This window comes from Dendrobium catenatum, unplaced genomic scaffold (genome assembly GCF_001605985.2).
Source record: "Dendrobium catenatum unplaced genomic scaffold, ASM160598v2 original_scaffold_9099, whole genome shotgun sequence".
Taxonomy (NCBI): Eukaryota; Viridiplantae; Streptophyta; class Magnoliopsida; order Asparagales; family Orchidaceae; genus Dendrobium; species Dendrobium catenatum.
This window is the reverse complement of record NW_021327559.1, coordinates 407,256-421,382: the sequence shown is the minus strand read 5'-3', so window position 1 is coordinate 421,382 and position 14,127 is coordinate 407,256. Positions and strand designations below refer to the sequence as shown.

General features: G+C 33.5%; 1 non-coding gene across 1 annotated transcript; it reads left to right on the top strand.

The window, feature by feature from the left end:
* Nucleotides 1-13,601: 13,601 nt before the first annotated feature.
* Nucleotides 13,602-13,708, top strand: LOC114578394. Its single transcript, XR_003699432.1, has one exon. It is a non-coding gene; the product is annotated as a small nucleolar RNA R71 (small nucleolar RNA).
* Nucleotides 13,709-14,127: the final 419 nt, after the last annotated feature.

Below are 14,127 nucleotides of genomic sequence, written 5' to 3'. Positions count from 1 at the left end.
AAAAAATTGATTTCCCCTATTTTTTAATGTTTTATTTTAGTAAGGTGGAGATTAGGAGAAAATCTTTTCATTTTTACAAATTCAACAAGTAATATTTGTCATCATTAAAAAGGGGGAGGTTATTGCATATCTATTTTCATATATTAGAATTTTGTAGATAGCAAACATTTTTTGATTTTCTATTATAGCCTTGCCTACTAACTTTTTAGGTCCACAAGATCGAGTGCAACTTAAGCCAGCTCAAGATTAGGTATATTAAGTTGGAGTCAGTTTATATTTTTTCCCTTTCTTGAGTCTATTGTAAATAATGTGGTTCCTAATGCTAAGTAACCTTGCACACACACACCTTGAGAGAATTTCTGACTATTTCCTAGAGTTTACTATTTTTTGTAACATCGTCTGGGATGATATTTATATCGGCCTAGATAATTGTTTCAAAAAATAAAAACCCTAATTAGGGCATCCTTGTTACGGTAGCCATCATTAAGCACATCGTCTTGGAATATTTTGTATCGGTCAGGATTATAGGCTCAAATCAGAAAGAATTTACCGCTAGATCTATTTAGGTATTGCTTATTTTTGTACATCGCCCGGGGCATCGTCGAGGCCATCAGCCTAGACGATCTAGCATAATTTTTCCTAAATTAAATTTGTATTTAAGGAAAGCAATTCATATTTGATTACATGATCACATTCATAATTAATTTGGTAATTAAGGAAAGCAATCAAGGTTTGATTGCTCGATCATATCGTCCTGGATGATCACAGGATCGACCTGGATGATCAATTCAAAAACCTTAGTTAATTCTGGAGAATCAAACATCGGCCAGCATCTATTTAGTGCAATGTTCTATATAATATTCAATGATTTGTACTAATCATATAGGATGATATACTATCGGCCTAAACAATATGAACAAAAACTTTCTGATCATCTTAAATTGTTCTGGCTGATTAAGCTAAATTTTAACTAATCGTACAAGATGATATTTATATCACCCTAGATGCTAAAGTTAGTTTGTTGCAATTAAGAGCTATTCTGAAGCTCTTCTATACAAGATGTCTTATTTAACCCAAGAGAGAATCTTTTGCTGTTATCCAAACTAGAGAGAGCCAAGAGGAGAGGGAGAGTAAGGGATAGAGAGGGGATGTTGTGAGTGGGAGTTTATGAGGGATTTCAAAAAGGTTACTCCAAGCAAGGATCTATCATCATCTTCTCCGATCATCATCCCTAGTTCCTTAGGGGGTTATAGAGAGGTCTACTTTAGCATTTGATCAAGGTTCTCTGCCTGGTTCAGGAGAAAGCAAAAGAAGTTGGGTTCTCTGCCTGCTTTTGGAGGAAGCAAAAGGATTTGGATTCTCTGTCTTACCTGGGTTGGTGGAAAGGAGGTTTGTACAGGCTTCTCCACCTTGCTGTGGGGGAAAAAGGAGAGACACTGAGTTTAGTACAATACTCGGAGGGCGCCTACGAAGAGTGGACGTAGGTCGAGTTGACTGAACCACCATAAATTTCTAATTTTTTTATTATTGCTTCCGCATTTAATTTGCATACTTTATTTTCTGTGATGAACTTTGATTTAAGTTTTAGTTTTGATTAAAGAAGTTTTTAAAATACTAATTCACTCCCTTCTTAGTTAGCCTTGGGACTAGTTCACTAGGGCTTAACATCTCTGTCAAACTTTCAAGTAATATCAGAGCATGATTCATAAAATGTAGTTTTTGAAAAATTTTGAATTTCGATCAATGGCTAACATTTGTAATCATAATACTATAGAAGGATATTCTATTACACGACCACCTTTGTTTGTTAATATTACATTTGATTTTGGGAAAATTTGCAGGTTTATGTTTTTGCAATCAATTGATTATCGCATGTGGATGCTTGTTAAGGATGGTTATACACCTCCTTCTCATGAAATTAATGGCATTAAAATTGAACTTCTTTTTACTGAATGGACTTTTGATGAAAGTGACTTAGCACAACTTAATACAAAATGCTTCAACTATTTTTTTTCTTTGAAATCAGAAGTTTTTTTCCTATTTCAACTTGTGCAACATGTAAAGAAAATTGGGATAGATTGTATATTACTTATGAAAGAACCAATGAAATTAAACAATCTAGGTTGAATATTTTATTGCATGACTATGAACTTTTTTGTATTAAACCTTCTGAATCAATTTCTGACATGTATATTAAGTTTACTCAAATTGTCACCTCACTGTATGCTTTACGAAGAGAGTTAACTAATTATGAAAGAGTAAATAAAAATTTTAGATGGTTGCCTTATTTTTTTATGTTAAGATCACTATAATTACTGAATCTAAAGATTTAAATACTTATTATGTTGATAATTTACTTGGATCACTTATTGCTTACGAGCAATGGGTGAATCAAAGAAACCTTGATGGAGGTGATAAAAAGAAAGAGAAAACTGTGGCGTTTAAGACCAACAACATGGACACTGATTCTTTCAGGTCTAAAAGCGATGATGTTGCCTTCATCCCTAGGCAATTCAAAAGCTTTCTAAGGAAGAATAACAAGTATCATCAGAATCGGAAAAAAGGTAAGGATAGAAAAAATTATAAAAGTTCTTATGATGTTATTTGTTTTGAATGTAGGAAGCTTGGATATGTTAAAGCTGATTGTCTTACACTTAAGGAGCACCCTGTTTGAATAGTTGCTATTTGAATGAGTTATATTTATGCAACTTATGTAGTTTTGATGATTCCAAACATTATTGTTCAAATGTATAGTTATCTCCTAACAATTTCAGAAGATTTGCACTTTACTGGACTCAACACACCCAAGCAAGAAGAAGGGTGAGGAGAAACCTAAATACAGGAAGGACAAGAAGCAGAACCAAAAGACTTTTTGGGCGGATTCTGCATCTGACTTATCTGATATTGAAGCTGAAGAGGAGATAACAAACTTATTCTTAATGGGTAATCATCTTGGCCAATATAATCAAAAAAATGTATGTGAACCAACCTATGATCAATTACTTAAAATTTGTGAGAAAATTCATGCAGGAAACTTAAAAAATTGCATGCTACTTTAAAATTGGAGTTTTTGAATTTACGAAAAGAGAATGAAGTTTTAAGTAAAGAACACACTCAACTTGATAGCAATAACTTGTCTTTCTAAATTGATTGTTGAGCATGATTATTTGAAAGCATCCTACACTTCACTTAAATCTGATATTAAAACTTATATTAACGAATATGAGCATAAGGAGCACTATTTGATTGTTTCCCTCCCTCTAGCCTCTTTTAATGGTATAATTTTCTTTTCTAAATAAAAAGTATATCTCAAATTAATAACGGGTGTTTACAATTGAGATCTTTTTATCTTGCTACAGTAATCTGTCTTATATATAATGTTCAAAGTATTTATATTACTTTCAAGTTCTTTGAAATCTTGTCATTACATTTCTCATATGATTTTGAGTCTAGTTTGTGGCTTATTATTCCTTATGTTAGAGAGTGAGATTTTCTTCTTTAATATCTTCTAGATATACTCACAACTAAGAATTTAAGAGTTTTGAAAAGGGATCTAGCCTGCAAAAACAAAAAAAAATGGCCAATGATGCCAAAAATCAAAAGATGCACAATGATAGCCAAAAAATTAAAAGATACATAAAGTGTATCAAAAAATCAAAAGATGCATAAAGTGCGCCAATCAATTAATAAGAGGCAAAAAATGAGCTCACAAAAAGAAAGCTTTCCTCTCTTTCAAACCTTTAAATCTTAGAAGAATTCATGTGCCACTTGATATTTTCAAATGCTTGATTTCAAATTTCATGATTGTGAAAAATTACTTTGGTATATTATTCTATAAGATATTTTCTTACTAGAACCAAGTTTTGAATGGATCTCTTTTTCTTATCCAATTGGTTTGTTCTGAGTTAGGTATTTTGTTTTCAAAAGATGATTTTGTCCTAAGAGAAGTCTGAGCAAGGGCTAACATGATCAGATATTCTGACATTTTTAGATTTTGATGATGTTAACTCATTGGTCTTACAAGTCTTTAAATTCAATCACTTGGAGAATTTATCATATTCTTGCCTTGTTTATTTAAAAGAAAGAAAAAAATAAAAAAAATTTTAAAAAAGTTATTTTCGTTTTGTCTATTTTTTTCTTCTATTTTTTTAATTTTATCTTTTACTATTGTTTTTGGGTTTTTTTGGGCATTCTCTGATCATCTCCTTCCACCTCTTGAATTTCATTTTTGGTCCCATCATCCTGGATGTTTTTATTTCATCCTGGATGATGCATTCAATCCACTCCTAACCTTTCATCTGACGGTTAATTTGTTTTCTCGATTTATCATTGTCCTGGATGAAACTATATCATCCTGAACAATCTGATTGTATCTTGCTTTGTTTACTAATCGCCCCGGACAATCCTCTTTATCGTAGACGATGTTGTTAAATCTTTGCTTAATTATGGGTAATCATCCCATACGATCCACCTGCTCATCCTCGATAATACATGTGGTAATGCATTTAAACCCTTTAAATTTGGTCGGTACGATAAATTATTAGTGATCGTCCCAGATGATACACATGTTCATCCTGAATGATACAAGTGGTAATTCTTTAAACATTTTAAATTTGGTTGGTATGATCCATTATTATGCATCATCCTGGACGATCCACCTAATCGGTCAGGACGACCTTCTTTTTCAATGATCGTCTGGCTTGACTCCTTGAGATGATTACCTGTGTCTTCTCATCCCCGATGATGTCTGATCATACTAGATGACTTTACTTCCTTTTTGACCAATCATCTCAGACATAATTATTACACCCGATCAGCCTGGATAATTATGTGATCGTCCTGGATGATCTGTCCGATTCTTTTTATACTGATGCTCTGAAATAGATTTTCTCACACAATCCTTCTTAAACCCTCTTGTGCTCTTAATCACTCTCTATTTTCCTGATTAAGGCCGATGAAAAGAGGTTTTTCATGCCTTCTAGAAGCTCATCGAGGGAAAATTTGGACCTCATTTCACAGAGGCGATCGATCAAGCTGCCTATCTGAGGTACAAGATAGTCGGGATCACTATATCCTACACTGTCAACCCACATATTCTTTCCTATTCTATCTTAGATCTATTTTCTCACACTACTCCCACTTTCTTCCTTACTCTTACTATTCAATTTAATTTAGTGTTACTTTTTGAGTTCTTCTCTAGCCTTCGCATCAATTCCACTTTCAGCGCACTACAATCCTATGTGAATAGGCAACCTGTCAAAATCACTTCTAAGGACTATCAAGAGCTCTTGCATCAATTCCACTTTCAACGCACTACAATCCTATGTGAATAGGCAACCCTGTGTTTCGATCCTAACTATGAATGGGCTCTAGCTAATCCACTACAGGAAAACCCGCTATTATCGACGGATTATATCCGCCGGTAACATGTGAAATCTGATGGAAATCTGGGTTTCCGACGCACTTTCCGGTGGAATGTCGTGCGCAGGTTTGGTTCGCGTCGTAAAAGGACTTTCGGCGTTAAATAATCCGCCAAAAATGTTTCCGTCGTATTTCCGAAGAAATTTCTACTGGAAAAATATTTCCGTCAAAATTTTAATACCCCGGAATTCCAAAAAAAAAAATCAGTGTGTAATGCGGACCTGCCTGCCCGCCTGCCGTGTGAACCGCTCGACCCGCCTGCCGAGTGAACCGACCCGCCCCCGCCTGCCGCGTGAACCAACCCGCCTGAACGCCCGACCCGCCTGTTGCGTGAACCGACCCGCCTGCCGGAAATTAATTTAAGTTCTATTTTAAAATAAAAAATATTTAATTTTTAATTTCCGTTAGAAATTCCGCAGGAAATTTCTTTGGGAAACATTCGTCGGAAAACCAATCAAAAATTATGTTGAAAATTCGTTGAAAAAAATCAGCCGGAACTCCACGGGAAAATCCGCCGGAAATTTGTGACGAATTTACTTCCGCCGGAAATTCTATCGGAAATGAGTTGTTTTCCTGTAGTGATCACTTTTTAAGGAACACCAATACTCCCTTTCATGTTGGAGAGACTAACAGCTTACTCAAAGATTCTAGGACAATCCAACATGTCCTTTGCACTTCTATTCTTCCAAAAACTAGTGATCGCATTCATATCACTCCACTCCTTTCGATCACCACTTTTTACATATTGGCCAGTTGTGAATTTAATGCCTATGATTTTATTTTTTGATACATTGAGCATCTGACTAGTATTTGCAATCTAGGACATATGAGGAAGCCTAATCTTGCCCTAGGACATATCATTGCCTATGTCCTAAAATGCAAATACAACCTACAATAACCTCCCCCACCAAACTTTTAGCTTGCATTGTACTCAAACAACTCCTTTCACATTATTTACAATACTCATCTCCACCAGGAACATGAAGAAGCAGAGGGAGCTGAGCAGGAGGCAGCTCCTATACCTATTTCTAGACCTGCTCTTATCTGCCAGAACTCTGAGCTGGATCAGTTGATGGAGTGATTCGACCAATGGGAGACACGATTTGAGACATACATTAACGCATAGGAGTAACAATGTATTAAGGATGTTTCTCGCTTTAACCCTTACGTATCTCACCAGCAGCACCAGCACGACCAGGATATTGCCTAGTTTGGGGAGCAGTTTGTGACTTTTTTAGTTACTTTTAGCCACTACTACCACCATCACCTCCTCCTTCGGATGATCATGGGCCATCTTTCTTTTAGTCTATTTTCATTATTTTAGTCTTCTCCTATATTTTAATTTATGTGTTGATTTTCTTTTTCCCTCCTTTTTTTGTGATATCAAAAGGGGGAGTAGCTGAACTGTTCTAGTTTATTCTATTTTTTTAGTAATTGTACTATTTATTATATTGTATTTTATGTTGTATAGTTGAACTGTAATTTTATTCACACTGTTTCCATTAAACTGCTTTGAACAACTTTAATTATTTTTTGTGTTTGCCATCATAAAAAAGAGGAAGATTATTGCGAATCAGAATACATAAAATAGAATTTTGATGATAGAAACACTTCTGTTTCTCTACGACTGTCTTGCCAACTAACATTTTAGGAACACAAGATTAAACTATAATTTGAACTAGCTCAAGATTGGGTAGCTTAGGTCAGAGTCAGTTTGTAAACTTTTCCTTTTCTTATGTCCATTATAAATGATGTGGTTCCTGATGCAAAATAACCTTGCACACACACACTTTGGGGAATTTTTTTGACTATTTTTGGAGTTTACTATTTTTTGTCACATCATCTGGGATAATCCCAAAATTTTCCTAGACGAACAGTTAAAAATAGAAACCATTAATAGGGCATCCTGGTTAAGGCAACTGTCATTAAGAGAATCATCCTGGACAATCTTCTTATCGATTGGGATAATAGGGTCAAATCAGAAAGAATCAATCGCTAGATCTATTTAGGTAGATTTTATTTTTGGACATCATCTAGGACTTGATAATACAACACAATTATACCTAAATTAATATAGTAATTAAGGAAAGTAATTAAGGTTTAATTTCTCTATCATACCATCCTAGATGATTGTAGGGTCAGCCTGGATGATCAGTTCAGAAACCTTAGTTGTTCTTGGATGATCAAACATCAGCCAGCTTCTATTCAGGGCGATGTTCCTGATGATATTCAATGATTTATACTAATCATATAGGATGATATACTATCGACCTGGATGATATGAACCTTATGATCATCCCAAATCATCCTGCTGATTGAGCTAAATTTATACTAATCATACATGATGATATTTATATCATCCTAGATGATAAAGTCTGTTTGTTTCAATTAAGATCTATTTTGAAGCTCTTTTATATAAGATCTCTTATTTAAACCAAGAGGGAATCTTTTGTTATTGTTCTGACCTGAGAGAGCAAAGACGAGAGGGAGAGCAAGAGAGAGAGAGAGGATCTTGTGAGGTGGAGTTTGTGAGGGGTTTCATAAAGGTTGCTCCAAGCAAGGATCCATCATCGTCTTCTCTGGTCATCATCCTTAGTTCCTTATAGGGTTATAGAGAGGTTTGCTTCAGCATTTGATCAAGGTTCTTTGCCTGCTTCAGGATGAAGAAAAAGGAGTTGGGTTCTTTGCTGGCTTTTAGAGGAAGCAAAAGGAGTTGGGTTCTCTGCCTCACCTAGGTTGGTGGAAAGGAGGTTTGTAAGGGCTTCTTCACCTTACTTTGGGGGAAAATATGAGACATTGAGTTTAGTGCAATACTTAGATGGCGCCTCCGGGGAGTGGACATAGGTCAAGTTGATCGAACCACTATAAATTTATATGTTCTTTATTATTACTTCTGCATTTAATTTCTGCACTTTATTTTCTGTAGTGAACATTGGTTTAAGTTTGTGATTTGATTAAAGAAGTTTTTAAAATACCAATTCCCCCCCCCCCCTCTTGGTTAGCCTTGGGACTAATTTATTAGAGCTTAACATCCTTATCAAACTTTCAGTTGATATCAAGGCTGAGGTTGTTAACGTGGTGGGGTATGGTGGATCAGGAGTTATTAAGCAAAAACGAAGGAACTTAGGTTCCTTAGTCCTTTAAATTCTTCAATAAGGCATAAAAGCGGCAAATTTTAATAAGAAAAGGAGTGGGGGTCCTTCCCCCTTAATGGGAAAGGAGTTCTTTGGACTTTTGGAATTGTAGATGGGCCAATAAAAGAGAAGTCTCTCTTTATTTAAAGGAGTTTGTTAGAGATTATGATATGTTTTTTGCTGGTATTGTTGAAACAAAAATATCCTCAATTGATAGATGTGAAGTTAGATAAGTTTTGGGTGACAATTGGGATTTCTTTTTGGTTCCTTCTAAAGGTTTTTTTTGGGGGGGGGGGGGGGGATTTTGGTTTTATGGAGGTCAAATTTTGCTTCCTTTTCTTTGGTTTATTCCTCTTCTCAATATGTTATTGGGATGTTGAATATGGCTAATAAAGGTACTTGGATTGTCTATATTGTTCATGGTAGTAAAGAGTTGTATAATAGAAGAAAGTTATGGGATTGTTTGGAAAGGCATTTTAATGTGGATTATCCTTCTGTAGTGGGGGGAGATTTCAATTTCATCTTGTCGCAAGAGGAGAAGAGAGGTGGAAAGAAATTCTCTTTCTCATTAGGACCTCAAGAGATGAAAGCTTTCATAAATTCCAATGATTTTCATTGGCGGGGGGGGGGGGGGGGGGGGGGGGTGTGGTTGGTTGGACTGAAGTATACTTGGTGTAACAATAAAAGTGGTAGTGCTCACATTTTGGAAAGGCTTGATAGATGTCTTTTGAATTCTAAAGATTTGGAGGTGGTTGATCAGGCATATGTTCGCCATTTGGCTAGAATTGCTTCAGATCATTGTCCCATTATTTTGAGGATCTTTAACAAGAAAGATTGTAAAAACAAAATTATGCATTTATAGGATGTTTGAATCTCTTATCTTGCTTCAACTATAGTGGTGATTAAATCATGGAACAAAGCAATAGGAGGTGATGCTATAAATGTACTCAACAAAAAAAAAAAAATCATAGAGTTCTAAGGGCAAGGGCATTTTTTTTGGAGAAGAACTAAGCTGAAAAACTTAATAGAATTGAAGGAAATTTTGAAAAGAGATATTGTTGATCTTCAACGGGAGGAAGCTAACAGCTTTCTGTCCAAGAATAGCCTTGTGATGCTTAGATCAAAGATTAATAAATTAAATGACACATTTTCTTATTTGAATACTTGGTGGACACAAAGGGCTAATGTGAAGTGGATTGAAGAAGGAGATCTAAATTCAAATTTTTTTCACAACTTTGCTAATGGAAAAATAAATGGTAATTTTATTTACCATGTGAGAAATGGTGATGGTTTTTTAGAGGAAGATCAATTGGCTATTGAAGACATCTTCTTTAATTTCTTCATCAACAAATGGAGATTTAGAAGCTACAATTTGAAAGGTTGGCCCTCTACTTTGTCTTTTTTAAGTAATGAAGACTTGAATCTTTTAAAATATGATTTCTCTTTTAAAGAAGTGGAACAAATTATAAAAAAATTGGGAAAATAATATTTGTCCTGGAGCGGATGGTATTTCATATTCTTTTATTAAGGCATATTGGGCTGTAATTGGTAAAGATGTATGTCAAGCTATTCTTCAATTCTCATATTCTCGTAAGATGTGTCCCAAATGAAAGGAGACTTTGGTTGTGCTCATTCTGAAAGTTAATAATCCACTTTTTCTTTCTAATTTCCAGCCTATTGGTCTTTGTTTATCAATCTATAAAATTGTGGCTAAGATGTTATTAAATAGATTGATGAAGGTTATTGGCAATTTAATTTCTGATGAGCAAGCAGCTTTCATTAAAGGCAGGTCTTTATCATATCTTTTACTTCTTGCTCAAGAGCTCTTTTATAAATTTAGATATTCCAAGTCTAAGAAGGGATTTGTGGCAATCAAAGTTGATATGGAGCAAGCTTATGATAATATGGCTTGGACTACTCTTAGACAAATTTTGGAATACTTTGGATTTCCTCTTAAGTTTTCTCACCTTCTGTGGAGTGTGTACCAGATCTAAAGCTTTCAATTATTTTTAATGGAAAATTTTTGAAATAGATTGAGGATAAAAGTGGATTTAGACAAGGTTGTCCACTTTCACCATATTTATTTATTTTTTGTTCTCAAATCTTGGCTAATAGTTTTTTTCAAAAAGGGAGGAATCTGGGATTAAAGCTACATCATCTACTCCAAGAATTTCTCATCTACTATTTGCTGATGATGTTCTTATGTTTTCAAAAGCAAAATATCATATATTTAAAGAAGATTAAAAGTATTATCTATATTTATTGTAGTTGGACTGGTCAAAGTGTGAATATCAAGAATTCTATTATATTTTTTGTTAAATTTGTGAACCATAGTAATAGAAGAGCTATTTATAAATTGTTTGGCTATAAGGAGGTAAAAGAGAAGTGGTATTTGGGTATTAATTTTTCATTGAGAAGGCTTTCATTTGCTAATTTTAGTTTTTTTGCCGAAGAAATTTCTTGTAAAATGAGTGTATGGGGAAACAAATTCATATTGTTATTAGGGAGGCTATTATTGATTAAAACTATTGTAATGGCTTTGTATGACATTCTTTAGTTCCTTTGATCCTCGTAAAAGGTATTATAAGATGCGTAGAAATTTTCTTTGGAATAACCATGCTGGTGATCATTGTTTACATTATATTGCATGGAGTGAACTTTGCAAACGGATGAATGCTAGAGGTATAGGAGTTCATTCGGCAGTTTCAATTATTGGACCAGTGAGAGCAAAATTCATTTTGAATTTCTTTAATAAACCAGACTCTATACTCTATAAGTCTTTATTGCCTAAATATGGTTTTGATTATTTTCAAGATAATTTCAGGAGGAACGGATCTATCACTTGGAAAATTTAAAGAGTGGAGCTATAGCTCTTTGGCCTTTGGTTAGATGGAATATTGATTTTGGTATTTTAGATAATACCGTAAGAGATATATGGGTCTTTGATGCTTCCTTTAATAAATCGCCAACATTCATTGCTATTTTGGATGAAGAACTTCCAACGGTGGATAAATTTATTATGGATGGTAATTGTAATATTGTTGACCTTCTTAAATTCTTTTGGAAGCCTCTAGCTGAAACTATTTTGCAAATACAACTTTATCTATAAATATTAAATGATAGGTTAGATCTAATAAGGAAGTTTATTGGAAAATCTATTGCAATAATGGCATTGGGTAGTGCGGTTGAAGAATTACCTGAAGTTGAGTATTGGAGGTGGATGAGGAAATTGAAATTGCCACCTCAATTGGAAATAGTATAGTGGCGATTATGGAACAATGCTCTACCATCATCTGATTTATTATTTTTTCAGAAGAATTTTGGATTGTTATTACTGTTCGAGAGGATGTAATATAACATAAAATTAGGAAAAAAAATTTGGCTGTCAATTGCTCTAAACTTATTCAAGTTATTGCTTTGGTTAAAAAATGGGGCTTTCCAGTTCCTTTTGTTCTCCTCACTAATGGATTGCAAGGATAAATTGAATGTGTTATCTATTTAAAATCCTTTTATAGAAAATTTTTATTGTTATTTGGTCTTTTATTATTGGAAAAGTAGGAAAAATGTTATTCATCATGGAAGTGAAATTGGTTTGGTTTCCATTATCTCTAATGAAATTAGTTTTGCATCCACCTCTTTCAAGTTTAATCTTTATTTGGATCACTAGGGTGTTAATCAGCTTTCTATGTTGTCTTTATAATTTTGGCACCCTCCTCCACCTGAATGGATTAAAGTTAATATCGATGCAACTGTAATGCATTCTAAGGAGGCTGGTGTGGGAGGTGTTTTTAGAGGCCATAAAGGGAGATTTCTACTTGCTTTTGGGTTTAAATATATTCTTTGGGATAGTGGATATTTGGAATTACTGGCTTTTTTATCCTTAAAGAAAGTAATTCAGGAGTGGATGATTGAAGCTAGAGGTATCATTATTGAAGGAGTTAATATCAATATCATTAAGTACTTGCAAGGCTCAGTTGGCAAGGTGGCTTCGAAGGCTAATGTAGATATGGTGGAAGACTTGTCCTTTCATAAAGATTTTGATAATATTTTATTTCATTTTCTAATAGAAATTGTAATAAGTTGGCCGATTTTTATGCTAACTTTGCTTTTGATGGGGATTTTGTTTGGGATGACCTTGGATGTAATAATGTTCATCCTTCTTTCTTTTATTTGTTAAAGGAGGATTGTGATAGGTTATCTATCACTTAGTAGTTTGTAATAGGTTTGTTTTTATTTAATGCTTATTGCAGTTTCTAAAAAAAAAAAAAAATATTTTGGTTTCTATAGAAAATATAACAAATAAAATTACTAAATAGCATACAGATAAATACAAATTAACATAAAAAATGGTTGCTAATATACACAATATTAATGAAGAGTAGTATTTATTGGTCACTAATTTAGAAACATAAAAAATTTGGTTCACTAAAATCCTCAGTGACAAGGTAACTGCGATATACCAATGACCCAAATATTTTTTGTTGTTATTTTCTTTAGCATCCAATTATCATTTTTAGTGACCAATTTTAATGGTCGATAATAATCTATTATTTTGAAGTGATTAATTTGGTTGGTTAGAGTTCTAAATATTACACCCAATTTGATTATTACTCAAGTTAAAATTAGTGTGATTTCTCGCGCTAGGAATTTAAATATTCAAGACAAGGTTATTAGGTTAATTATTAATAGCATTTAGGGATTCAATTTATGATGCATTTGGGTTATTAGAGGATCCAAAAACATTCTCTTTAACTGGCAAAGGTGTACTCTAGGATGAACTTACTTCAATATTATCTAGCTTCCTAAATATAGTAGCTACTTATGCATTTAAGATATATAGGGCATCTTATTCATATACACTAGCTACCATTCTAATGCTAACTCTTTAAGGAACCATTAAAAATTATTGGAGGTCATTTCTTCAATCATAGCATAAGCTTCGTCAAATGGTTTTGACATTAAAGATCAAGTATAACTTAATCAATAATGGATCAACAAGAGAAAACTAAACCATTATAAAATGTCTAAATAATAAGTTAATAGGGTAATCCTTAGTGAGGAAACTTCCTAAGATATTCTTTGAATCTTTTCCAAGCCTCATAAATAGATTCACCATATAATGGAGAAAATGAATTAATGTCATTTCTATGTTTTGCTTTCTTAAATGGAGAAAGTATTTGGCCAAAAACTTGAGATCTAGGTCATTCAAAGTAGTGAATGCGCTTGGGGGTACAAATTTAACCACATTTTAATTTAGACTCTTAATTAAAAAGGAAATAACATAATTCTAACTTTATCATCCGATACACAATTATATTTAAATGTTAGTCATATTTTTTTAAAAAAACTAGCTATATGTAAGTTAGGATCTTCTATAGGGGTTCCCCTAAACTGAGAATTTTGTACCATTTAAATTATTGCGGGCTTTATCTCAAAATTGATAGCTTGAATATTTGGTTTATTTATGCTTTGGTGAATACCTAAACCATAAGATTAGTATATTCCCTAAGAGGTTTATGTTGATAAATTTCCTGATTTGTTCTTCCATTTTAAAATCTTATCTAGAATTGTT